This window comes from Halichoerus grypus, chromosome 13, assembly GCF_964656455.1.
Source record: "Halichoerus grypus chromosome 13, mHalGry1.hap1.1, whole genome shotgun sequence".
In the NCBI taxonomy this organism is placed as follows: Eukaryota; Metazoa; Chordata; class Mammalia; order Carnivora; family Phocidae; genus Halichoerus; species Halichoerus grypus.
Window position 1 is genome coordinate 19038107 of NC_135724.1, and position 27137 is coordinate 19065243.

Sequence of the window (27137 nt, forward strand, 5' to 3'; positions counted from 1 at the left end):
AAATTAAGAAAAGAACCAGTCCTTGACTTTTATTTTTTATTTCTTTTTTATTTTTATTTTTTAAGATTTTATTTACTTATTTGACAGAGAGAGAGACAGCAAGAGCAGGAACACAAGCAGGGGAGTGGGAGAGGGAGAAGCAGGCTTCCCGCCGAGCAGGGAGCTCAATGCAGGGCTCAATCCCAGGACCCCAGGATCATGACCTGAGCCAAAGACAGATGCTTAATGCCCGAGCCACCCAGTGCTCCAGTACTGGACTTTTATATGTATTATCTTCAGAATGGCAAAAAAAGTATTGTGTCTATAAGAAAGAATCATCTAGATATCATGGGAATTAAAAACTTGATTGTTGAAATTTAAATTCAATTCATGGGCAAAACAGAACAAGGTATACTGCTGAAGAATTAATGAGAGAGTTAGAAAATTGAATGAAGATTTCCCTAAATATAGTACAAGAGGGAAAAAATAAAGGACAGAAAGAATAATTAAGAGACATACATAATATATCTTCTACATATTAGAAGTTTAACATTTATCTAGTAGGAAATCCAGAAAGAGAGATGAGCAAGAATGAAAAGAACATTATTAAGTAAATAAAAAAGATAACTTTCCAGAATGTAAGAAAGATTTGAGTTCTTAAATTGAAAGTCTCTACCAAATGTTTAGCAGAATGAATTAAAAGCAAACAAAACTTGCAAATCTAGTCACAATGTAGTGAATTCAGAACAGTCAAGAGAAAGTCTAAAAAGCTTCCCAAAAGAAAAAAAAAAAACCATATCCACAGCACAACAAAAATCTGATTTTCATTTGCAATACCAGATGCCAGAAGGAAATGGGGGAAAGCTCTTCCAGAATGGCAGAGTAAAGACGTCTAAAAATCCACCCCTTTATAAAGGCAATGAAAACACTGGAAAAAAACTGTCAAAATCAACTTTTTCAGAAATCTGGATATTGACCAAATGCTTACAACATTGAGGAGTGTTAATTTTTTTTAAATGGCTGAATCTCAGTAATAACAGTACATTTGTTTTTCTATGCTGATGTAACAAATTACCATAAATTTAGAGGCTTAAAACAACAAAAATTTATTATTTTACACTTTTGTAGGTTAGAAGGCTGATACAGGTCTCAGTGGGCTAAAATCAAAGGTGTCAATGGGGCTGCATTCCTTTCTGGAGGCTCTAAAGGAGTACCTGTTTCTTTGCTTTTTCCAACCCACATTCCTTGGCTCATGGCCCCCATTCTTTCTTTAAAACCAGCCACACTGCGTCTTTCTGATCCTCCTTTCATGGTCCTATCTCCCTCTGATGACAGGTGGGAAAAATTCTTTGCTATTAAGAACTCATGTAATTAGATTGGGACCAACTAGATAACCCAGGATAATCTCCCCATCTCAGGGTCCATTATCTTAATCCCATCTGCAAAGTCCCTTTTGCCATATAAGGTAACATATTCACAAGATTCAGGAATTGGAACACGAACTTTTTGTGAGGGACCTTACTCTGCTTAGCACAAACTGCATTTTGTGATGTTTTAACTTGCCCTACTCCCATCCCCTTCTATCCAGATCCAAGGTAGACTTGAGAATGACCAACTATTATGGCTGTAACAGCCAGCACCTTAGTAGTCACTGAAGGTGGGCAGAATGAGTTTGGAGCTTCCCAAAAAGCTCATCCCCCAATATTTGTCACTACTTGGTCTGGCAGCTCCCTAGAAAAACCCTGTTCTGAGGGCTTGTCTGTATTTGACCTAATTCTGATCTCCCTTAGTGAGAACAACTCTGTCCCTAGGGTATTTGTCAAAAACAAGCAGCTGCCTCAGGCACATAACAGCTGGGGAAAATAAGAGGCTGACCAAAAAAAATATGAAAGGAAAATATGGGGAATAAGATGTTCTTACAGAACCTTGAAAATTTCCAATATATTCCTGAGAATCTAGAAAGCCCCACATAGGTGCAGGGCTGTGCAAATGCTCAAGAAAGACTTGAGAGGACTTTAATCTCTCCTTTTGGGCTAATCTTGATGCTCTACACAAGCAGGAAGTGAAGGCTAAGGCAGAGTTGTAAACTGTCAGAGTACTGAAGGTGTGCCCCAACACACAGAATCCATTGGCAAAGGCAGGGGGAATTCTTGGCTGAAGACATTTTAAAAAAATTCTGTCTCATCTTTAGCTGACCACTAAACTAACTAATCATTAGCTGACCACTAAATCTCTAGCAGTGAATTCAGTGGCCCCACATAAAAAAGAATACAGACTTGACAGAATTAGTCCAGGAAACGGACTAAAAACCAAGAGCAGTTACAACAACAACAATACACCTGGGGTGGGGTTCAGGGGGAGGAGATGGGGGGTGGATTTTCAGAAGACCTACTTTAAATTACTTAAAGTGTCCATTTCCCAACAACAACAAAAAAACCCACAAGACACACAAAAATAAGAAAGTGTGACCCTTACACAGGAAAAAATATAGTCAATAGACATGTGTGGGTAAGTTCCCTGAGGAAACCCAGCTGTTGGAACTTATCAAAGAGTTTAAATCAGATATTATAAATATGTTCAAAGAACTAAGGAGACCGTGTCTAAAGAAAAGGATGAGTATGATCATGAGGTCTCACCAAGCAGAGGCTATGAACAGTGAGAAACTATAAAAGAAGACCCAAAATGAAATCACAGAGTGGAAAAGCACAATACCTGAAGCAGAAACTTCATTGAAGGGCTCAGTAGCAGAACTGAACTGGCAGATGACACAGCCAACAAACCCAATGATGAGGCAATGGAGATTCTTCGGTCTAAGGAACAGAAAAAAAAAAAAGAATGAACAACAATAAACAGAATCTCAGAGACCTGTGGGCTATCAGCTAGCATACCAACATACACATTGGGGAGTCTTAGAAGGACAAAAAAAAAAAGGGCAAAAAATTATATTTGAAAAAATAATTGCCCCAAAATTCCCAGTTGGAAGAAACACATTAATCTACACATTTGAGGAACCCAACAAATGTAAAGTAGGATAAATCCAAAGAGTCACACCTACACAGCTCACAATCAAACTGTTAACAGACAAAGACAAAGAAAATATCTTGAAAGAAGCATGAGAAAAGCAATTCATCAGAAACAAGGGATCCTTAATGGGAATCACACTGGAACCCTGAGCAAAATTTTACATACTATTGAAAAAAAGTATTAATCCAACCTATATTAAGTTAAAATGTTAATTGTAATCTCCAGGACATCCACTAAGAAAATAAGTAAAAAAATATATAGCAAAAGAAACAACAAGGTAATTAAATGGTACACTTGAAAATACCCATTTAACCAAAAGAAGGCAGTAATAAAGGAATAGATGAACAGAAAAGATAGAAAACAAATAGATGGAACTGGAGGGTATTATGCTGAGCGAAATAAGTCAAACAGAGAAAGACATGTATCATATGACCTCACTGATATGAAGAATTCTTAATCTCAGGAAACAAACTGAGGGTTGCTGGAGTGGGGGGTGGGGTGGGAGGGATGGGGTGACTGGGTGATGGACACTGGGGAGGGTATGTGTTCTGGTAAGCGCTGTGAATTGTGCAAGACTGTTGAATCTCAGATCTGTACCTCTGAAACAAATAATGCAATATATGTTAAGAAAGAAAAAAAGAAGAAGAAGAATGTAGCAGGAGGGGAAGAATGAAGGGGGGGAAATCGGAGGGGGAGAAGAACCATGAGAGACGATGGACTCTGAAAAACAAACTGAGGGTTCTAGAGGGGAGGGGGTTGGGAGGATGGGTTGGCCTGGTGATGGGTATTGAGGAGGGCACATTCTACATGGAGCACTGGGTGTTATGCACAAACAATGAATCATGGAACATTATATCTAAAACTAATGATGTAATGTATGGGGATTAACATAACAATAAAAAAAGAAAACAAATAGAAAGATGGTAGACGTAAAACCTACCTTATCAATAATTATAGTAAATGTAATCCACTTAAATGTGCGTTAAAATGCCAATGAAGATAATCACATGACTAAACATTAAGGTTAAGTAGTCAATATTTTTGAGAAGAATTCTCACCATCCTAACAAGGCCTATGGACCTGAGAAACAATGAGCGACAAAACATACTTTTCCTCCTGAAGCAGAACAACCCATTTGGGAAGGAAGAGGTTCTGGCCTTTCCCACAGGGTTTGTTCAAAACAGAACGTAGGTTGCCATTCCCTTTCCAACAGACGGTGCTCTTTGAAGCCACCAAAGTTTCTTTATCAATGTCTTTTATGCTATGTGAGCGTTTTATCCATGTGAGGGTTGCAGCTCTGAGTAGATAGTAGAGCAGGAAGTAAAGGAGGACTGGCACATTGGGACATGACCTCAAGGGAGGTGTGGCCCTAACATGTGAAGGTCTGTGGTTTCAGCTGAAGATGGGGTCCATAAGAACAGTGCATCCTGAGACTGTAACATGGTAGACAATTGTTGAATTTGGCAACTGTACCCCTGTTTCCTTTTGGAGAATCACCCCATTATGTGGCATCTTTGACAGTCAATGGAAGTTCCCTACTTTCCCCCGGTCAAGGATTCCAGTCTCTTTCTCGAAGTTTATCCATCCCATTGGCAGCCAATATAAAGCTGTCATTGGAAGCTGCTACTGTGGTTTCCACATTTGCCTGGCTCCTGGCTTTTCTAGAGCCTGCTTCTCCATACTGATCCTAACTTTATATAAATTTTTGGTATTTTGTCCATCATGGATTTAAAAAAATATATATTTTCTTAAAAATTGCATGAAAGTGTTATTTATCTCAACTACTGAGATTTTTAGCACCACCCTAAATTTGGCTTCTGAGGAAACTGCTTCACTCACCTCAGCCTTGTTCTGGCCTCGGGTCCAGCCTGTGAGTGAATGTTTCTGCTTAAAATAACAGAATCTGGAAGCCAAAGAACCTTGGCTTATCCAAGGAAATAGAAAAATAAAAAACTAATAAGATACATCAAAAAAATTGCTGCATACCTGGACATGTCAGGAGGAAAACTATGAAAACTAATAATTGTCATTATATTCGAATGTCTATCAAAAATTTAGAAAGAATCAACTGTGAAACTATTTGAAGTCCCTCCCCAAATATAATGAAAGGTCCATAAGCAATAAGCAATGTTTATGTGCAATGGAAAAACAATATATAATTTATTATCACAATAGAACTTTAAAATACCTGAAAATAAATCTAACAAGAAGTATGCAGAGCTATATGAAGAGAAATATAAGCACTTATTGCAGGAACTTGAAAACGGCCTGAGTGAGGGAGTAGTCACTCTCTGAGCCTTGACTATAAGACACAATATTATAAAGAGATCAATTCTCCCCATACTAACATGAAAGTACAAAACAACCCCAATCAAAATCCCCCCCAAAAAATAGTTGTAAAGAAGCTCTACAATCTAATTTGGGGGAGAAAATACAAGATTGGCTGTGAAATTTTTGAGAAATAATGGTTAAAAGAGATATTTCCTATAAGTTGTCAGAATATTATATACAGTAATTAATGTGACTTTGCAGTTTTAAATTACACTTATGTTTATAATAATTATTTTAATTATTACAAATAACTATTTTAATCATTAATTTGGTAATAAATACAATGTCACATTAATATAGGAATAAACAAACAGATCTTGGAGGAAATAAAGTCTAAAACTATATGTGTGTTACACACACACACACGCACACACAATTTTAGCACATCGTAATGGAGACACTTCCTGAGGGGGACACACTCCTCACTTTTGGAACCGAGACAAGTGGCTACTCAGAAAGAATAAACAAACCTAGAATTTCTTCTCACACCACATAGAAAAGTTAGGTTATACATAGCTTACATGTTGAAACATTTTTAACCTATAAAATTAGGAAATAGAAAACTGGAGGAAAATCAGAAGACAAAAATTAAAATTATGACAGATTTTACCATATGAAAATGAGTTAACTGCTTTACTGGGAAAGATGGCAAAACAATATTAAAAGACAAGGAAGAGATTAAGAGACAATATCTGCAAAATATATAACAGATGAAGGCTTAATATATGCAATGTATAAAGAGATAAATAAAATAAGCCCCACTTAAAATTAAGAAATGAAAAAGAGGCAATTCAAAGAAAAAGAAGTGCAAATGGTCACATACATCAGAAAATATGTTCCACTTCCCTAGTAATTAAGGAAATATGAATTAAAACAACATTGAGATTGTATTTTTTCACCAGACTGGCAAATATTTTAAATTTCCATAACATCTAGTGTGAGAAAACAGAATTTCTTATTCACTGTTAATAGGAGTGTAAGTTGGCACAGTCTTATTCAAGGACAATTTGGCAGAAACTATCAAAATTAAAATTATGAATTCTCTTTCACCCACATTCTAGGAGCTTATCCCAGAGAAATACTTGCAAATAAGCACAAAGATATCTTCACAGATTTATTCTGGCATCATTTTTTTTATCATAGTAAAATTTTTTAATTGACCCAAGTAACCTTTCAGAGTAGAATTTACCAGCATGAAGTTTTTCCCATTTCTTTCCACTTTTAAAAATGAGAATACATAGTCATGCACCTATGCATTTAAAAACACTAAGTAATACAAGGTGATAATGTTAATGAAAAAATGAGTATGTGCTGTGCCCTACCATGTTTTTTGATGAGGAAATTAATCCACATGAAAGTCTTCAGTTGAATGAGGTCATAATTTAAGAAATAATTAAAATAATAATAAAAATCAGGAATTTTAGGAACTTAAAATAATTCCTAAGTTTACCTGGCATAGCAACAGCAATAACAGTTAAGAAATTTTTGACAAAGCTAAGAACTTACCCCACCAGAGTCTGAAATATATTACAAAATTATGTAAGTATAGAACATAGCATTTAAAAGAATTTACAAGCACATTAACAAAACAAAGTAGAAAGCTGGGTAAAAACCTTGATGGAGCACCGGCTCCATAAGGACAATGGGTGCATCCAGAGTAAAAGGGATGTATTAAATTGACAAGTAATATGGAATTTGTTAGATATTTGTAGGATGGGTTACGTGAGATCTAGTTTAGATATTTGTACTGCCCATGATTCATTAAAATAAATTTCAGATAGATTAAAGAGATGAAAATTTTCAAATTGTAGAAAATCTAAAAGAAAATAGAGACGAATATCTATAAAGTTTCTAGAGGGTAAGAAGTTTCTAAGCATTTGATCAGTAGAAAAAAAATCACCAATGAAAAGATCAATAATATGATTACTATAAAATCACATTTCTATATCTCAAAACATAACTAAAATGGACAGAAAAGCAATAAAGTAGAAAAATTATTTGCAGCAAACATGTTGAACCAAAGGTTGATCTTTTATGTAAATAAAAAGAGCTCATATAAATTGATAAGAAAACAGATCCTAAAATAAAAATAAGCAAAGAACTAAAAGAGATCATTTACAAAGCTGGATTGCAACTGGTAAAAAAGGAAAAAAAAAATCAAAGGAATGCAAAGTAAATCAACATTTCAATTATAGTTTTGCCTATCCTATTAGATGAAAGTCATTGGGTTATTTATTAATTAAAGAACTACCTCATTCCAGATAGCAGTGAAAATTTTAGAAATCAATTTGGCATTTTGCATCAGAAGCTAATATGAGTTCCCACATTGGAATTTCCTTCTGGGAATCCTTCCTAAGGAAATAATTCTTAATACAGATATCAAAGCTGTATGCACAATGAGTTCACGGCAGCATTATTTATGAAAGCAAAATTTTGAGATAATTTTGGAAAATTTGGAATAATTCCACAATAATGGAATAATTAAGCAAATTATAACACCTGTACTCGGTGCAATATGCAGATACTGACAGTGATTTTTGTGAAGTTTGTACTGAAGGATAAAATGCTGAATATAAAATATTAAATAAAAAAGCCAGAACTTCTATAGATGATATAGTCTCCACTATGTATAAAATACAAAATGTAAAACATATATAAAGACTGAAAAGAAATACACCAAAGATTGAATGACTTGATATGAGTGATGAGTTTTGGATATTGCAGCTTTTTAAATTTGTCCTATACTTTCCAAACTTTCTGAAATAAATGTTTATAAAAACAAAACTTTATTTTATGAAACTGTTTGGAAAAATTTGATGGCACATTCTGCAACATAAGCTGCCCATGCACAGGGCTCTGGGGATGCTAATTAGAAAATGATGAGTTAATTAAAGTTGTATGCTTAGTCTCCATGGCAAGGATTTCCTTTAATCCAACAGTGGTTTTCTCTCCATTTGCAGAATGTGGTTTCTGGATGAAAAACAGAACAGACTGACCCTCTGGCCGCAGCTATTCACGTCGGAGACGTAGAGTCGCAGGTGCGTGCTGTTTGGTTTGGTTTGCCAAGTCAAAATAGCTGTGCTTCCCACTGTGGTGAGAGTTTCCAACTTCAGACGGGGCAGGAGAAACTCTAAACTGTTTGCCCTTTGCAGATGTATTGAAATATTACTGAAATTTACTGATTTTCCCTGATGTTTTTTCCATGCTTTTATCACTACCCTGAAAATAAACAAGGAGGAGAAGGCTAGCATACCAAATGTGCTCTCGGTTACTAGGCAAAACGATCTTTCCCTGAGTAGCACTGGTGCTCCAGTGCTCCTGGCTTGACATGACAGCAAATAGAGAGAACTATAAAAGCCACGTTTTTCCCTTCCAGAACCTGATTATAGACTTGAATGAGTAGGACTTGCACCAAAGCCACCATACAGGAAGCAGGAACACTGGTTCACAGGGAGCAGCAGGAAGCCAGGGAAAACTTGGGACATAATCCCATCCCAACTCTTCCAGGGCTGGAGATGTGGGGAGCGGGGCTCGACAACCATTTTGTTCTCCAGTTTCTTTTCTCCCAATTCCCACCAAGGTGGTTGAGCATCAATTACTTATTGCTAATTAGACCACGAAACTGAAGAAGCACCACACCTGTGGTAGTAGAGAGAGGAAAAAAATCCCTTCATGATCTCTTACAGAGTTTTCCACGAGGATCACAGAACACATCCTGGGACCTCACTGACACAGTTTTCTCTAAGTCAGTACCTCCCACACCCCCACAATCATGCACACCCTAGTCAGTCTCTATGCCCTGTGGCAATATTCACCCATAGAGAATCCAAAGTCCAGGACACAGAGGTAAGCAAGAGTATCTCCAACGCATCCCAAAATAATATGAAGAAAAAAATTCTAAATGCATACATCTGGTGGTCCTGGATTTAACCCTTAAGATAACTTTCTGAATAGCTGTCTGCTCTTAGGAGTGGGGGCATTTGGGCCACTTTTGGAGTAGAAAGGGGCTGGGGGTGCCGCCAGTCTTAGGACTCACCAAGATGTTGAAGAGCTATCACAAGATACCTGATCGTGGTATTTCCCAAGTACCTCAGAACCCATGTTCTACAATAAACAGGAAATAGCAACTGACTTGATTTTGATAATAAAATGAGCAGGGAGAAAAAGATTAACAAGCACACTACCCTAATGAAGAAAACAGAGTTAGGAAACCACGGAAGTCTCTTGGAATGCAATTAAAACCCATGAGTTTGTCTTTTAGGAAGCAGTCACCTTTCCTTTAAAGCCTGTCTTGATGGTTAAAGCGTATCTTGGTCAAGAGACTGAAGGAAGGACAGCTGTTTTAAGTTGAGTCTCCCGGACCACCCATCAATGAGGGACAGCTGTGTGCGCACATGCATGCGAGGTTCACGGTCTTGCTTAGACTTTTCTCTTGGAAGACTTTTGCCCAATACAGGGCTTGTTACTGTCCAGGTTACATTATTGTTCCCAGCTGTGGGCCTTGGTGACACTGAAGAAACTTCAGCTCCCAAATAATAACTAATGTAGCCAGTTTGAGGATCCACAGTCTCTAGGCACCTTCAAGTAGCTCTTTGAACCCAGAACAATGTAAAAACTTCAACTTTAGTACCTTGGGGTCACAATTCTCAACACGTGGCTACATTAGTTATTATTCCTGTAATTCATTCCACAGTCAGATTGGCATTCTTTCCGAGGTCCGTGGTGGGACCATAATAGTAGTCCTGGCACAAGCTAGCCGGTGACCCAGACCCTGGGGAAACAGCTAGCCAGTACCTGTGAGGTGCTGACCATGAGCCGGTGCTGGCTGGATGCCGGGGAATGTAAAACAAGTGGAAAGGATGAAGGATGGATGTAGGTTCCTGCTTTCAAATAATCTGTAACGGCGTTACATGGCTCATAAATTAAATAAAAGAAATATTTTATCAGATTATTATTTAATTATTCATTTTATTTATTATGTGATTCTTTTTTTTTAAAGATTTTATTTATTTATTTATTTGACAGAGAGAGACACAGCAAGAGAGGGAACACAAGCAGGGGGAGTGGGAGAGGGAGAAGCAGGCTTCCCGTGGAGCAGGGAGCCCGATACGGGGCTCGATCCCAGGACCCTGGGATCAGGACCTGAGCCGAAGGCAGATGCTTAACGACTGAGCCACCCAGGTGCCCCTATTATGTGATTCCTAAATAAAATTAAATCTGTATCATCAATTATGTGTGATCAAGAAACAGATGCTGATTGTATAATCGAGGTTGCGAGCACTCTAGAAAATAGGTCACTACATTGTGTCCACGGTGACATTCGAGATGACGGGGATAGACAAAACTACACTATTCACGTATTAGCTAACTTAATTGTCATGGTAACAGCGCCAGTGTGTTCCGATTAGAATCTTCATCTTGCAGTCAAGGGAGCTGAAGTACAAGGAAGTTAAGGCTCACATAGCTGGCAAGTAGCAGGTTCCAGGATTTGAACCCAAGCAATCTGGCTTCAGAGATTGTGTTCGTAACATCAGTGCTACATTGTCTCATTGAGGGATGAGGTTGGATGATACAAATCCCAAGCATGGGCTGTGCTTCCTTGTGGCTCATAGACTGTATGGTCCATGCAAATCTCTATGATGTGGGTGATACTGTTTTTTCTTCCCAAACTATTTAAAAATGGAAATATTATTCACCTACCATAAAATTTACCCTTTTGAAAGTGCACATTTCAGTAGCTTTTTAATATATTCACAGATTGTCCAACCATCACCACACCACTGTTTAATTCTGGAACATATGTATCACCCTAAAAAGAAAGCCTGGACCCATCAGCTGTCACTCCCATCCCCTCCAGACCCAGGCAACCACTAATCTACTATCTAGTTCTATAGATTTGTCAATTCTGGATATTTCATATTAATGAAATCATACAATACATGGCCTTTTGTGTCCGGCTTGTTTCACTTAGCATAATGTTTTCAAGGTTCATTCACGCAGAGCATTTATCAGTACATTATTATTTTTTTATTACTGAATAATAGTCTATTGTACGGACATATCACATTTTGTTTATCCATTCATCTGTTATGGACATTTGGGCTATGTCCACTCCGGGGCTTTTGCAAATAATACTGCTATGACTATTTGTGCACAAGTTTTTGGGTGAGCATATGTTTTCACTGCTCTCGGGTATGTACCTCTGAGTGGAATTGCTGGGTTATAGGGTAACTTAGTTTAAGTTTTTTGAGAGAGAGTGCTATTTTATTTTTTATTTTTTTAAAGATTTTATTTATTTATTTGACAGAGAGAGAGAGAGAGAGCACAAGCAGGGGGAGTGGCAGGTAGAGGGAGAGGGAGAAACAGTCTCCCCGAGGAGCAGGGAGCCCGATGCAGGACTCGATCCCAGGACTCCGGGATCATGACCGGAGCCGAAGGCAGACGCTTAACCAACTGAGCCACCCAGGCGCCCCGAGAGCGTGCTATTTTATTTTATTTTATTTTTTTTTTTTTTGAGAGTGCTATTTTAAAATAAATAACTATTTTATTTTAAAATAAAAACTTAGAATATGTTCAAATCCACTTTTTGCAAGTAAATTAGACACAACCTTTGATGCTTTAGAATCGGTTTTTAGATGACTTGCTAAACACTACACAAGTGCTTCTAGGGCACTGGTTCAAAGAAGAAATTTCCAAGAGGAGAACAGACTAGTCAAGGAGAGGTGTTCTTATGATGCCTGCTAATGTCTCAGCAGAAGAGTTAGCATGGAGCTCCAACAGAATCTAGCAAAACCAGCTGCCTGTTCTGGACTTTCCTTGGCAAGGAATACCAAAGAGGTCGAAATGTCTGAACTCAATGCTGGTTAGACAGCTTCATTAAAAGGTGCTACGGATTCTATCCACTCGGAGGAGTTGTGCTTCCCATCTTTTTACCTTGACCTAAATTAAAGAAAACAGAGGGGCAAAAGGATTGTAGGGGCCTGGAGTTTTTCTGTTGTCAGGAAAGGTTTTCCCATTGTTTACGTTCAAAGGTAATTTCCTTTGCCTAGGCTAGCTTGGATATTTTCTTGTCGGAAGTTTTATAAAAATATAATAGTGGCCTGTCTACCCTCATACAGATGGTAGGGATGATCATCTATCTTTCCAAAACAATCTCAAGTGATTCCATCAAGTGAACAATCTGAGCATGGAGGGAGGGTTGTGGTATCTGATGAACTCACATGTTTCCGAAGAAGGCGGTCACTGTTTTCATGCCCCCACTCTGCCATTTTTCCTTCAATAGGCTCAGTTCTCAAAAGGATAAACTCCTGAATCCCTGGGTGTATTTATCCCACTGGGATGAGAGGGGCAGAATTTACCTATTGTCAGATTATTATTTGTTTTCAGCAAACTCTGCTGCTCCCAGAAATCTGTACCATGTGATTTGAGAGAAGAGAAGATTCCTTCTGCAATATGTTTCCCTTATTAGCTGTCTGCCAGGGCTATTATAGGGAGAGAAAACGGAAAACTTCAATCTGTGACCATATGTCCAATGCATGTCCCTCTCTTTGGCTCCCAGGGAATAGTCTCTGTTTAATTCCCAAACTGGGTGACTTAGGTAAATTTTCTTTTCTTGACCGCAGTTTCTTAATTGACAAATTCTTATAAAGTACCTGCTTTGAAACTGAGAGACTGTGTGGCATAATGGGTAAGGTTTTGGCTTTGAAGTCGGGGAGAACTGGTTTTGAAACCTGACTGCCATTCAATGGTAACGTGCTCGCACACCCACACACTTACTTATTATATCTTTGGGAAAGTCACTTAACCTCTCTGAGTCCGGACTGAATGAAATGATGTGTGTTAAACTCCCGTAACAGTGGAGGCTGCACAGAGTAAAAGCTCAATACATGAGAGAGACTCTTTTTTTACGAGCTTATCACCATGTGATAAGGGCTAGAACCACAATACAGACAAGCCGCTGAGGTAACGCAGATGAGCCATCCGCCGACCAACTTCCTTCCTTCTCTCGTGGCCTTTTTCCTCTCTTTCCACTTCTTCTCCTGACATAAAGCTTTTGTGCCTGCTCAGCCACACACGCTGGTCTAAGTATTGTCACTCATCTCCTTTAACATGTCTGGTCTGACTGTAACAGCTCTCCAGCTCCACAATTAGCACCCCCAGCTCGCCCAGCGGTGAGGAGAATGAAACCGCAGCTGTTGAAGGCCCTGCTCACTCTGGGGCTATTTGCAGAGTTAAAGAAGAGCCCCTTTTGTCTCTCCCTCCTGGCACCAGGCATCCGGCGTCTGCCAGGCCGGCTCTCCCCCTCTCCCACGGCCGCTGCAGGGCCCGTGCTGCTGGCTTGCTGGGGTAGAGCCCACATTAGCTCATGGTCCGTAGCTGAGCGGCAGCCTCACTTCATCTGACGGCCTCGCTCCTGGGCACTAGAAAGCTCAGCTAGCTCAGCAGCTCCTTATGACATCTGGCACATACAGCAAATTCCTTCCAGCTCAGCTCGCGGAGCTGGGCTCTGTCCTGCCTTAAAACCAGCCCCGGCTCCTCAATTACCTTCTGCCCTTCTTCATGCCCTGCCAACTCCTCTTTGCTGGAATCTGGATGAGGCCGCTGCCTATGCCAAGGCTGAGGATCGTTTGCGAGGACTTCTGGGACTTTTCCTTGTAAAGATGGCACTTGGATCTTGGCCGATGGAAGAAGCAGTCAGATACTGCTCATTCCAAGTGAGGGGAAGAAGATGGTAATCTTTGGAGGAAATCTCCCTGTGAGTCTGACGTGTCTGGAAAAGGGGACAGAGCTGTCCCCTCTCTGACTTCAGGGGAGCCAGTGCCCAGATGAAGAGGACACAGGGCACGGGTGTGAAGGAAGGCTGTCCTCCCAGGGAGAACTGGGGAAGTGCACCCACCCTCCAGGCACTGAGGCCTGTGGGCATTGTCTCAGTCAGGAAAGGGCATTCTCTGTCTTTCATTCCTGAACTCGGAGAACTGGGCTCCTTGGGAAAGCCACTCCTAGAGGACAACTTACTTCCCCTTCTCTGTAGCAGAGGGAACCGCCACAAGTCGAATGCAGTGAAAAATAAACTGTGAAACTGCAGAAGGAGGAGGGTGGGTGGAGATGTTTACCTCAAGCTTGAGAGAAGTTCTGCAGACGGCGTTTTTGAGTTTGCTCAGCTTTATTTCTTTAATCCCTTGTTTCTCTGTGGTTTTGCTGCATGCTTGCCCAGACATGTCACACACAACAGCCTTATAACTAGAAAAGTCTCTGGCCTCACAGGAAGAGAGAGATCTCCCTGAAAATAATCTCCAAAGGGTTGGCCGGGAGCAGGAAATGGGAGTCAAAGGGCACATCTGTAGGAGTAATTCCTCTTGCTCACACTTAGACTGTCTTCTCCCTCGCTTCTTCTCTTTGATGATAGGAAGTGCACGCGTTCCAGGCTCCATTCCCTCACACTCTGAGGTGAAATTATCCAGATGAGTAGTATCCTTGTGGAAGGGGGTAAACTTAATCATTAAAATATGCATGGTTGTTTTGACATTCCAAACAGTATTCAGCTCAAACAAGTCTCGGGACACCTGAGCTAGAATAGACCACGGGATTGGGAAGAAGATGGGAAAGAGTAATATCCAAAGAACAGCCATCACCACAAATTCCACAGGTCTGAATAACCCTCAATAGTGTGTCTTCACTGATTCCCCCGCTTAGAGCCACTCTACTGGAAAATAACCCCCATCCAAGTTCTGCTTTAGAAATTAAAACATCTTGAATTATGTCATAGGTATTTTGGCTGGATCATCAGCAGAAGTCCTTGTATATTCATTAGCATTAGACACAGGATGGTCTGTTGAGTATTATTAGATGGGACCGAAGTTGAATACCAGGACCAGAAGCATTTTGCTGGTCTCCTGGTCTAGGATAGATGGGATCCCTAGTGTGTTACTCCATCAGTTTTCCTCAAGTGGTTTTAGATGCAGACAGATGTCACGGGTGGGTTTGAGGATGAAAGGAATTTCCACACATGGAAGATTCAAGGGAAAGTCAGGGAACAGTTGTGGAAATTTAGGTCAACAGGTATTCTAGGGACAGGAAACCCAAAGACAGCTATGAACCAGCCCCTGATCTAGAGACAGTAACAATGTAGACGATGGCACAGACAGATTAACAGACAATTACAATAAGGTGTGACACATATGGGTCTGAACAAAGTAGGTAAGTACTCACATGAAGGGGAGGATAATTCTTTCCTGAGGTGACAGGGTCAGGGGGGACATCCCAGAAGAGATGAATTTTGAGGCAGTAAAAATTGTCACTCTCATCTAAAAATGTGGAAACCCTGGCTCATCAGGATTAAATGATTTCCCTAAGGTAACCCAGCTGTTAAAGGAAGACCAAGGTCTCCTCCCTCCCAGCCTGGTTCCCCTTCCATTAATTCAGAGCTGCTCTGGGTGTGGGACTGGGTGGTGGTAGGAGGAAGAGTTAAGTGGGGGTTCTCAGGGTGGGGGGCCAGAGCTAGTCAGAGGAGGAACAAACCAGCCTTTCTGTCCTGATCACAGCAGGAGAAAGCTGAACCATCTTAAAAAGGGCAGCCTGCATGCAAGCAGTGGGGGAAGTCACCTTCATGGCACGAAAGTATGCATCAATTTTCCTGGTTTAGAATTGCTATACAAGGGGCTATGGTCTTTATTCTACTACCAGTGGTAAAAATTTTAAGAGGTAGTAAACGTTCAGTAACTGGTAGCCATCCGCAGCAGCAGCATTATGATGATGACGACTGTAAAGATACCAGATGATTTCCTGAGAAAGAAAACACCGAGCTTTCAAAGGATCAGAGATCAGAGGAAGACACATGCCACGCTGTGGAATCAAAGAGCTCACAAGAAGAAAGCTGGAAGTGGGAAAGGGACCTGACACCAGCCTAACCCTTTTGCCTCCTTCAAGAGGTACCAATGGGCTGGAAGAGTCAGGAGCTTCTTCCCAAACTCCCCATCGTCATCTTAACTTTCATAAGCCAGACATTTATCAACCAGAGAAGCCATCCAACAACATGGACAAAAACGTGGCCTCCGGAGTCAGACCACCTGAGTTCAAATCCTTGCTCTGTTATTTAGTGGCTGTGTAACTTGGGAAACTTTTTAAGCATTCTGTGCCTCTATAAATACATCAAAAATGAGAATACTAATAATGATAGCTCACCTGATGTGGTGGGTATGAGAGTTAAACTGAAAACATAAGAAGCAGTTATGTGGCCATTACTTTCGTGTTGTAAGTAATCTGTCATCATTAAAATTAGCATTATTAGTAGTGCGTGCCAGGCAATAAAGCATAATCCCTGCTCACAGTCTAAGAGGAGACAAAGACAGTTATGGTGATAAGTGGTGTGGAGGCACAGATGAGAGCAAGGTGTGAAATACATTCTAGAAAAGGTAATGTCCACGCTAAGTTTTTAAACAATAAGGAAAAGGAGTTGGGTAAGGGCATTCTAGAAAGAAGTCCAAAGCAAGGACACATGACATGACGTGGTGCATTTGGTAGTTGCTGGTAATTAAAGATGGCAGGAGGACAGAATGGGAAGGTCAACTGGAAGGGTGCATAATTCCTTAAATGCCAAATGAGGATCCCGATCACATGCTGGACACAGAGAAGGCTCAATTATGGTTTCAAGAAGGCAGAGACATGACAGGACCTGTATTCTTATAAGATTACTGAAAGAAGTGTGGGAGGTGGGATGAAGGGGGCTGAGATTGTCAGCAAGGAGACCTGTTAGGACACTGTTCTAGGAATTCAGAAGAGAGAATGAGTGGATAAGATGAGGTACGGTGCATGTGGTAAAAAAGAAAAAAAAAGTTAAATGAAATGGAAGCATGGGGACTTGGAAATGGATGGAACTGAGGATATGAAGGGGATGTCAAGTTGCAGGTGTGGGCACCTAAATGGGAGGGGCGTGTTCACAGAGGGGCAATAAGGATGTAGGGTGGTGGTGCAGAGAGAATATGTTCAACACTGAAGTCCTTTTTTTCAACCCAATTTACTTTAGGATCAGTAAGACACAATCAAGAGGTAATACTTTAAATTTAGCCACCTTATTTAGCACAAATTAAATGCATATACCCCATCAATAAATGTGTACACACACCCACACACATGCAGATGCTTCTGACATTGCACACAATCTCCACTGAGGTTCTGGTGAAACTGGTAAATCAACACATTGCTGACAGAAGAGCTGGTGCAACCCTTTGGAAATTAATTGCACAGTATGACTCCTGGAAGAGTCCTCTTGGAAGGTTTCAGTTCCTCTTAGTAAAAAAACCCTAACTCAATTGCCTTAAAGAAAATCAAACAAACCAAAAACAAAAAAACACAAAAAACCCTGTAATTTCATATGACAGGGATTCCAGAGGAGAGGGGTTTAAGGGTGGGTTTATTTAGTGATTCAAATAAGGACTGAGTTTCTTTCTGTCTTTCTGCTCTGCCATCTCTGTGTCTACTGGTTTTCTTCATCATCACATGATAACTGCTGTAGCTCCGTACATCACATCCTCATCCACTAATAACCAGAAAAAAAAAAAAAAAAAAAAGACTATCTCTTCCTCAAATCTGATTTTAAAATCTAAGAAGCCGTAAGATCACGGCTGCAGACTTCCCCTCACCTACACTGAAAAGCTAGATGGTATTTCCACATTTCTTAGGTTAAAAAAGTACCCTTCTACTGGTGACTTTTTAAATTGGATTTGTACATGACCCTATCAGATAAAAGGCTTTTTTGTCCTTTTTTTTTCCTTCTGACTTCTACTAAGCCTTGTGATATCTTTGGCACATTTGTTTTCCTTGATTTCTTTGGGGAAAGGAGTCAACTAATCCAGCTTTTTATGCCTGAGGTCCAGAAGACATACACCTGAGAAAGACCATGGAACTTTAATTAGTCTTTCCTGTTTCTGAGTCTGTCTGTACAACAGTCTCCCTCCTGTGTATGACCTTGTTGTCAACTGTCATCCTGAAATGTTTATAAATAAAATGTGGAAAAAAGTATGAGGTCATAGCCCAGGATAAGCCTTAAGCCATGTCTTTAGGACTGCTGCCATAGCAGAAATGTATCCAGGATCAAAACCCACTCTTGAATCAGGACTCCTATACGGTCTATAAGCTGCAGAAGAGCCGGCATGTGGAATGCATACATCACAGTGCGTGGAGACCATGCTCAGTCAGGGGCCCCTGAGAAGTGGGGCAGCTTCTTTTCTGCGTGATGGCCCTATTTACTACGTCACGCACCTAGCCCTCAGGGAAGAACCAGGGGTATCGAGGGCAGACAGATTTGGTGAAGAGACAAAGAGACAGCAGAATTGTAAAGATATAACACTCATAATATTTGTTTTTAAAAATGGTAGGACGTTAATGCCTTGGTGTAGAACAGAATGGGATTGTTGAGGTTCTTTCTTCTTTTCACCCCTGCTTTGCAAATGGTGTCTAAAGACATCTTGAAGAGTTGGACTGGCTTTTGGAGGGATGGGGGGGGGCATTCCAGGGAAGAGGGAGTGGGCTTCAGGCTTTTGTGCCTTTTTGCCCCTCCTATCCTCTCTCATCTGGATCTGAGTGTAACGCTAGCTGAAATTTCACTGGCTCCAGAGCAGTGGTCTTTACTTTAGGAAGACAGAGAGTTCTGACAATCTGGTGAGAGGATGGGACTCCTCGCCAGATAAATGCCCATATTCCTATGAACACACAATTTTCTATGTGTTTTTAAGATAACTGAATGGGCTCCTTACACCTATAAATTGGAGTGTCCATGGAATCCCAGGTTGAGCTCCAATCCCTCGAAAAGGAGTGGGGAGTGAGGCCCTCAGTTGAGGAAACAACAAACAAGCTGGTTAGGATTTGTTCTTGGCTCAAAGAACAGATAAAGAACACTTGAGGTTCCCTTCTATAGTGTCCCTACCCTGCCCCCCCCCAAAAAAAAACAACTCAATCCTAGACACTCTGGCATTTTTCCATTCTAGCCATTGTCCAGAATGTACAGAAATTCTTTTCTTATTCTCTTGGGCTTAAGAATGTACACACTATTCATATGTACAGATGTGTGATATTTTCCCATTTCCATTGATTCTAAGTCACATTTTCATATCCCCGAAATTGGGATAAATCTTATACTAGAAATAAATTAATCCATAAATACAGTGGAAAATTTTAATATATCTTTCTCAGTAACAAAAACAAGCAGCCTGGATAAAGAATATGTATATAGAACATGAAAACCATAAAGACTGTGACCCAGAAGGCTGGAGGGCTCAGAGACAATTTGCAGCTATAACTCGTTTTTGTTTACTTTTGCTTCATGTATCAATCTCATTTCTCTAAGTAGGTTTTTAGCTCCTAAAGGAAAACTAGGTTTGCCCCATATGTATGTATGTGGCATATACACATACACATACATATACACATGTATATATAAAACATGTATCTATATAGATGTATGTACATACCTATATAGATACATATGTATATATGTGTGTGTGTTACTTATATATGCACACTTGCATGCATGTGCCTATATGTACGTATACACATATGTATGCAAACACACATACATATCTATCTATAGCTTTTTAAAGGTTCTATTCCTAATTAATGCATCTTGCACATGGAAGGCCCTCTCTGCTATTTCGCTAAATAGCTCAGAAAGGAAAGCTTCAGCAATGGCTACTTTTGTGCCTGTTTTGTTTCACATTACTTCTTTGTTGTTGGGAGGCAGATCTTTTCAGTTTTTGTAGCCAGTTTTTGCCATGTTATGATTTCTAAATGGAGAGCTCCAATCACTATGACTGTCCTCCACAGCTTATATTTTAGGTATAATTTCTGTTTAAGCACATATATAGATCTCCTTTCAAATGTGGTATCTATGTAGCCTTTAAGTAGGTGTGATATACTTCTTGATTTAAAAAAAATGGTGGGTTTTTGTGGGGGTTTTTGTTTTTGTTTCTGTTTTTTTGGCAAGCAGATTGAGAGCTTTTCTGTCAGCCTTTCCACAGCACGTGGTCTTCATGCTCACAATTGAGATAATGTGTATGTCAAATAAGAGTCTGATGCTTCATCAAAACTGGCATTCATGTAACTATCTAGGTTATGCTGATAATTAATGTCACCTCTAACCTCTATACAATGTCACCATAATTGTCAATTTCCAAAGCAAACTGAAAAAAAAATTATTATATCGAAATACAGTAAGAAGTACTGTTTGCCAAATATAATCAACTGTTATTTACTTCCCAAAACATTATGTAAAGACAAAAGAATAAGTACAAAGATTCTTGGGCTTCAGTGACAAGAGAGAAAGAAAGGATTCTTAGTCCCAAAGACCAGGAACTAAACATGTAAGGAGCTCTTCTACTGCCCTGAGGAATGGGCTGGAATAAGGAACTTCATTTTTCTCTGCCTCAATTATAAGTTTTTGTCATATTAATGAGGCAGCTTTGTTGAAATCTTCCAGAAAGCTCCCCCCCCCACACCCCGGTTACTAATGAACTCCTGGCAGTTATGTCCCATCTTAGTGTTCATTACACGGGTAATGTTTAGAGACCTTTTGCAGAAAAAAGTTGGGAACCTCAGTGCTATCCTAAATGAGATGTACTGATAATTTTCCGTAAACAGGTACTAAAATAAAACTTCCATAAATTACCATAAAATAATAATAGTTAACCTTTATTGAATGCTTCTCATATGCTAGGGACTGCACCAAGCTCTTCATGTGCATTAGCATATTTATACTTGTGGTTTTAGTATTAACGAAATTATGTCACTGAAACCACCTAGCTAATAAAATACAATTTGACAATATGAATTCAAATGTGATGGATTATGTTGTTTTGCTGACGCTAGACCTCTGATGTTGGGTTTAATCATGGGGAAAAATGAAGCCTTAGTTTTAACTTGAAACTGCTTTTGTGTTTTCACTTTAGTAATACTGATACAGAGAATGTCCATTTAACTCTGAACAACTAAAGTGGCATCACTAACATCAAGGCTTTATTTGATAATTGAAGATAATCAAGTCTCATACTTAACCAAAACTCTGATGATCAGCAAGCTTCAAACACCAATTTTAATGGAATGTCCCTTGATCTATCTGTAAAACCGACTCGTTCACTTGGAAAAAAGGTTGAGGTGATGGTGTTATGGAAATTTGCATTAAACGGGTGCTTAATCCAATGATTACTGGAGTCAGAAATGGAAGAATTCCTCCTTGTCTGCTTAAGGCTCAGTGAAGATGAAATTCTGCTATGGTTCAAAGTCTTTTAGAGTCCTCATGATGATATGGTACATTTCATGACTCAATTCCGCCATTAGTTTTCTCCATACGGACTTCTATGAAACGTGCATTTATGCAGTGAGCTGTGCTGTCAGTTGACCCTCACCTGGAAGAAATGCATTTGTAAACAGAAGTAAACTCAAGTATTGGAACGGCTAAATTAAATCCTAAATTTCTCAAAGAAATTGTGGATGCTCAAGGTTCCTTAGACATCAGTTTGAGAAACCTGGTCTACACCATTTACTTGGCATTCTGTCATATTCTCTCTGGTGCTGTGATTTAACCCTTGGCATATATTTCCATCTCTTATTTTACCTAGAGTTAATTTACACATTTTTAAAATAATGCAAAAAGGCATTTGAAACCTTTTAAAATATATTTATACTTATTTTGGAATAACGTGGCTACCAACTTTAGAAGGTCTTGCATTAACATATTCTTCAGAATGCTATGGTGGAAAGAGGGGCAGCTAATTGCTTACAGCAGGATGCTAGGTTATTTGCAAGACGACATCCTTGTGCCAATATTGATGATGAGAGGACCTGTTGATGCCATATAGTCCTTACTTGCCATAAAATCATATTTTTGGTCTTGAGATATATGCCTGTAATAGTAATTTTTTAAACTGATATTTGGTGAAGCCACAATGATTAAATGCTAATTTTGTGATGGCCATCAGTTAAAGAAGTAGGGAAGGTTGATGAAATTGAATCATATATTATACATTATTTTATCATTCTTCTCATGATTTTTTACATTTTCCTATCCTCATCTGCTCTCTACTCAAGAAATCAGACCTTTTTAAAAAAAGATTTATTTATTTATTTTAAAAAGAAGGGGGTCGGAGAGGGAGAGTTAGAGGGAGGGAGAGAGAATCTCAAGCAGACTCCCCACTGAGTGCAGAGCCCAATGCAGGGCTTGATCCCACAACCCTGAGATCATGACCTGAGCTGAAACCAAGAGTCAGATGCTCAACTGACTGAGCCACCCAGGCATCCCAAAATCAGGCTTTTTAGTTCTCATTATCTTGAGATAGAATGAGATAGATGAAAAGGCAAAGAAAAAAAAAAGATGTACATTCTGGCTTTGTGTTTTAGAGCAGTGGGAAATGGTGAGGCACAGAGAACATCTGAGAACAGCTATACTGTATCTCAATGCACAGTGCACACACACACACACACACACGCACTTTTCTCTGTCTCTCTCTCCCTCTCTCAAAAGAAAAAAAAAGTCCCCAGGTAGGAAAAGTCTTCTAGAAGATAGAGAGAAGAGTATGAGAGTCATGGGTGAGCCCTATTTGGGTGGCTTCCCATGCAAAACCTTGGAGAGGTGTGTGATTTCTGAAAGCTGTGGTACTTGCTCTCTACTTCCATGACAGGCCTCTAAGGAAGCACCAAGTCAGAAGGAGGATATGGTTACATGGTGGGTTTAGGTCAACAGGGCCATAGGGCCATAGACAAACCCATTTTTGTCCAACTGCTTGCTTCAAAGTGCTATAATTCCTGTGCCCCTAAGGATGGCACAGAAGCGGTGTCAATAAATCCTTTGTTAAGGCAAATAAGAAAGTGGGATCCTCTGCTCAAAAAGCAACCTGCTTGGACAGAGCACTGGGCACCATATAAGGTAATAGGCTCCTAGGTGGATAGATAATATTGAAGGTTAGCCGACCTAAACCCACACTTATTGGTACTCCGTAAGTACTGACAACTTAGATACAATACCAGGAAACGGGAGACCTCAAGTTGACAAGAGACTACTCCGTCAAATAATATATAGATTGCTATGACTTCTTGAGGAATTGGTCCTTTAAAAAAAAAATTTTTTTTTACATGCTTGAGTTGGGGGAGGGGCAAAGGGAGAGGGAGAATCTCAAGCAAACTCCACACTGAGTGCCCATGCCCAGCCCGCTGCGGGGCTCTACCCCATAACCCTGAGATCATGACCTGAGCCAAAATCAAGAGTTGGACACCTAGCTGATTGAGCCACCCAGGCACCCCGGAATTGGCCCTTTTATTACAACAAAATAACCATCTTTATCCCTTGTGTATTTGCTTTGAAATCTACTTTGTCTTTTGATAAGTAAATTCCAGCTTTTTTTCTGATAAGTCATAGAGGGGCATATCATTTTTATCCTTTTACTATTATCTTATTTGTGACTTTACATTTAAAGTGCCATCTTTAATTATTAAAATGTCCATACTACCCAGAGCAATCTATGATTCAATGTAATCCCTATCAAAATACCAATAGCATTTTTCACAAAAAAAAGAGCAAATAATACTAAAATGTGTATGGAAATGCAAAAAACTCTGATTGAATCAATCTTAAGAAGAACAAGCCTGAAGGTATCACAATTCCAGATTTTAAGATACACTACACAAAGCTGTAATCATCAAAATAGTATGGTACTGGCACAAAAATAGATGCATAGATCAATAGAACAGAATAGAGAGCCCAGAAATAAATCCACACTTATATGGTCAATTAATCTATGATGAAGGAGGCAAAAATAAATAATGGGGAAAAGACAATCTCTTTATTAAATGGTGCCAGGAAAGCTGGACAGCTACAAGCCAAAGAATGAAACTGAACCACTTTCTCAAACACTTCTTGTATGGGTTACCATACACAAAAATAAACTCAAAATGGATTAAAGACCTAAATATGAGACCTGAAACTATAAAAATCCTAGAAGAGAACATAGGCAGTAATCTCTCTGACATTGGCTATAGCAACCCTTTTCTAGATATGTCTCCTGAAGCAAAGGCAACATACTGAATGGGAGAAGATATTTGTAAATGATATATCTAATAAGGGGTTAATATCCAAATAAATAATTTATACAACACAACACCAAAAAAACAAATAATCCAATTTTTAATTGTATTAAATGGGCAGATGACTTGAATAGCCATCTCTCCAAAGAAGACATACAGATGGCCAACAGACACATGAAAAGATGCTCAACAACACTAATCATCAGGGAAATGCAAATATAAACCACATTGAGATATCATCTTACACCTGTCAGAATGACTAAAATTAAAAAGACAAGAAATAGCAGGTATTAGCAAGGATGTGGTGAAAAAGAAACCAACATACACAGTTAGTGGGAATATAAATTGGTACAATCACTAGGAAAACAGTATGGAGGTTCCTCAAAAAATTAAAAATAGAAATAAAGATGATTCAATAATTCCACTACTGGGTATTTACCCAAAGAAAACAAAAACACTAATTCAAAAAGATAAATGCACCCTTGTATTTATTGCAGAATTATTTACAATAACCAAGATATGGAAGCAACCTAAGTGTCCATTTATAGATGTATAGATAAGAAAGATGTGATACATATATACATATATATGTGTGTGTATATGTGTGTATGTATTATATATATGTGTGTGTGTGTGTATTATATATATAATGGAACAATATGCAACCATAAAAAAAAAAGGATGAGATTTTGCCACTTGAAATAATGCAGATGGATCTAGAGGGTATTATGCTAAGTGAAATAAGCGAGACTGAGAAAGAGAAATACCATATGATTTTACTCATATGTGGAATCTAAAAAAAAAACACCCAAAACAAATGAATAAACAAAAAGCAAAATCAGACCTATAAATACAGAATGAACTAATGGATGCCAGAGGGAAAAGGGGTGAGGGGATGGGCAAAATGGATGAAGGGGAGAGGGAGATACAGGCTTCCAATCATGGATTGAATAAGTCACAGGAATAAAAGGCACAGCATAGGGAATACAGACGATGATACTGCAATAGCGTTGTATGGTAACAAATACAAGCTACACTTGTGAGCATAGCATATCATACAGATTTGTTAAATCACTATGTTGTACAAATGAAACTATGTAGCGTGTGTATCAGCAATACTTAAAAAATAATAAATAAATAAATAAATAAATAAATAAATAAATAATGCTGTCTTTATAGACAACATAAAGTAGGGTCTTGATTTTTTATCTAATTATACAACATCTGCATTTTAGCTGAGGCATTTAGACCACTGAAATTTAATATGCCTATTCATATGGTTGGATTTAAATCTATCAACTTGTCATTTGTTTTCAATTTATCTCATTTGTTTTTTGTTCCCTTTCCCTCTTTTTTCTTTTTTTTGACTTCCTGTGGATTAACAATATTTTTTTATAACTTTGTTGTTATCTTTCTTTGTTGACTTTTAGCTAAAACTTACTATTTTGTTATTTTAGTGATTGCTTTAGGGTCATAATACAGATTTTTAACTTATTAGGTAATGTTATACAACTTCGTGTATTCAAATGATAGTATACCACTCACATATAGTACTAGAACTTTGCAATGGTATCCTACCATTTCTCCTCTGTCATACTTTGTGCCACTGATCTCAGACATTTCACTTTTAGATATAACACCCACAGTAAATTTTTATTATGTTTCTTTAAACAGTTACATTTTAACATAATTCAAATATTACTTAAAACATTTATAGGTTTACCATTGTAGATACCATTTCCAGTCCTCTCCTCTCCATTCCTTTGATTAAATTTTTATTTCCATCTGGTGTTATTTTTCTTCTGTCTGAAAGACTTTAACATTTCTTTTAGTGCAAATCAGATGGTGATGAATTCTTTCACCTTTTATATGTTTAAAATGTGTTTAGTTTGCCTTTGATTTTGAAAGACATTTTTACTGGGTATAGAAATCTAGATTGAACTTTTTTTTTTCTTTCAGTACTTTAAAATTATGCCTCATGTCTTCACTTGCATTGTTTTAAATGAGAAAGGTACGGTCATTCTTATATTTGTTCCTCAGCATGTAAAGTGTTTTTCTCCACCTTGGGCTACTTTGAAGATTTTCTCATTATCACTGTTTTTTAGTAACCTGATTATGATGTTCCTTGGTGTGGTTTTCTCTGTATTTCTTGTGCTTAAGGCTCATGGAGGCTCTTAGCTCTTCAGATTATAGTTTTCATCAAATTTGGAAAAATATCAGCCAGCGTGTCTTCAAATAACCCTCCCCCACTTTGGGAACTCCACTTATACCTATATTAGACCACTTAAAATTGTTCCACAGTTCACTGATGCTCTCTTCATTTTTAAAAATTCTCTTTTCTCTCTGTGTTTCCTTTCCTCTATCACTGTGTCTTCAAGTTCACTAATCTTTTTTTTGTGTGATGTCTAACCCAGTATATTTTTCACCTCATACATTGTAGTGTGTATGTCTGAATCCATGTCAATAGTTCATTTTTTTTTCTACTTAACTTAGTAAACATATGGAATATAGTTATAATAACTATGTTACTGTCCTTGTAAGCTAATTCTCATGTTTAGGTCAGTTTTGGTCCTTTTTCAATTAATTTTTTTTCTCCTCATCAGTGGTTATATTTTCCTTCCATTGTCATGCTCAGTAATTTTTGATTGGATACCAGATTTTTACGTTTTTTGGGTACTGAAAATTTTGTATTCCTATAGTCTTGATTTTTGTTCTGCAACATAAGTTACTTATTAACA

The 27137-nt window shown here is 38.7% G+C and overlaps 1 long non-coding RNA gene across 1 annotated transcript in view; it reads right to left on the minus strand.

The window, feature by feature from the left end:
* Positions 1 to 27137, minus strand: part of LOC144379771 (uncharacterized) — a 296472-nt gene that overhangs the window by 93939 nt on the left and 175396 nt on the right. Inside the window, exon 3 of the long non-coding RNA XR_013443146.1 lies at positions 2692 to 2789. This is a non-coding gene — a long non-coding RNA (uncharacterized LOC144379771). The remainder of the gene's footprint in view (positions 1 to 2691; positions 2790 to 27137) is intronic.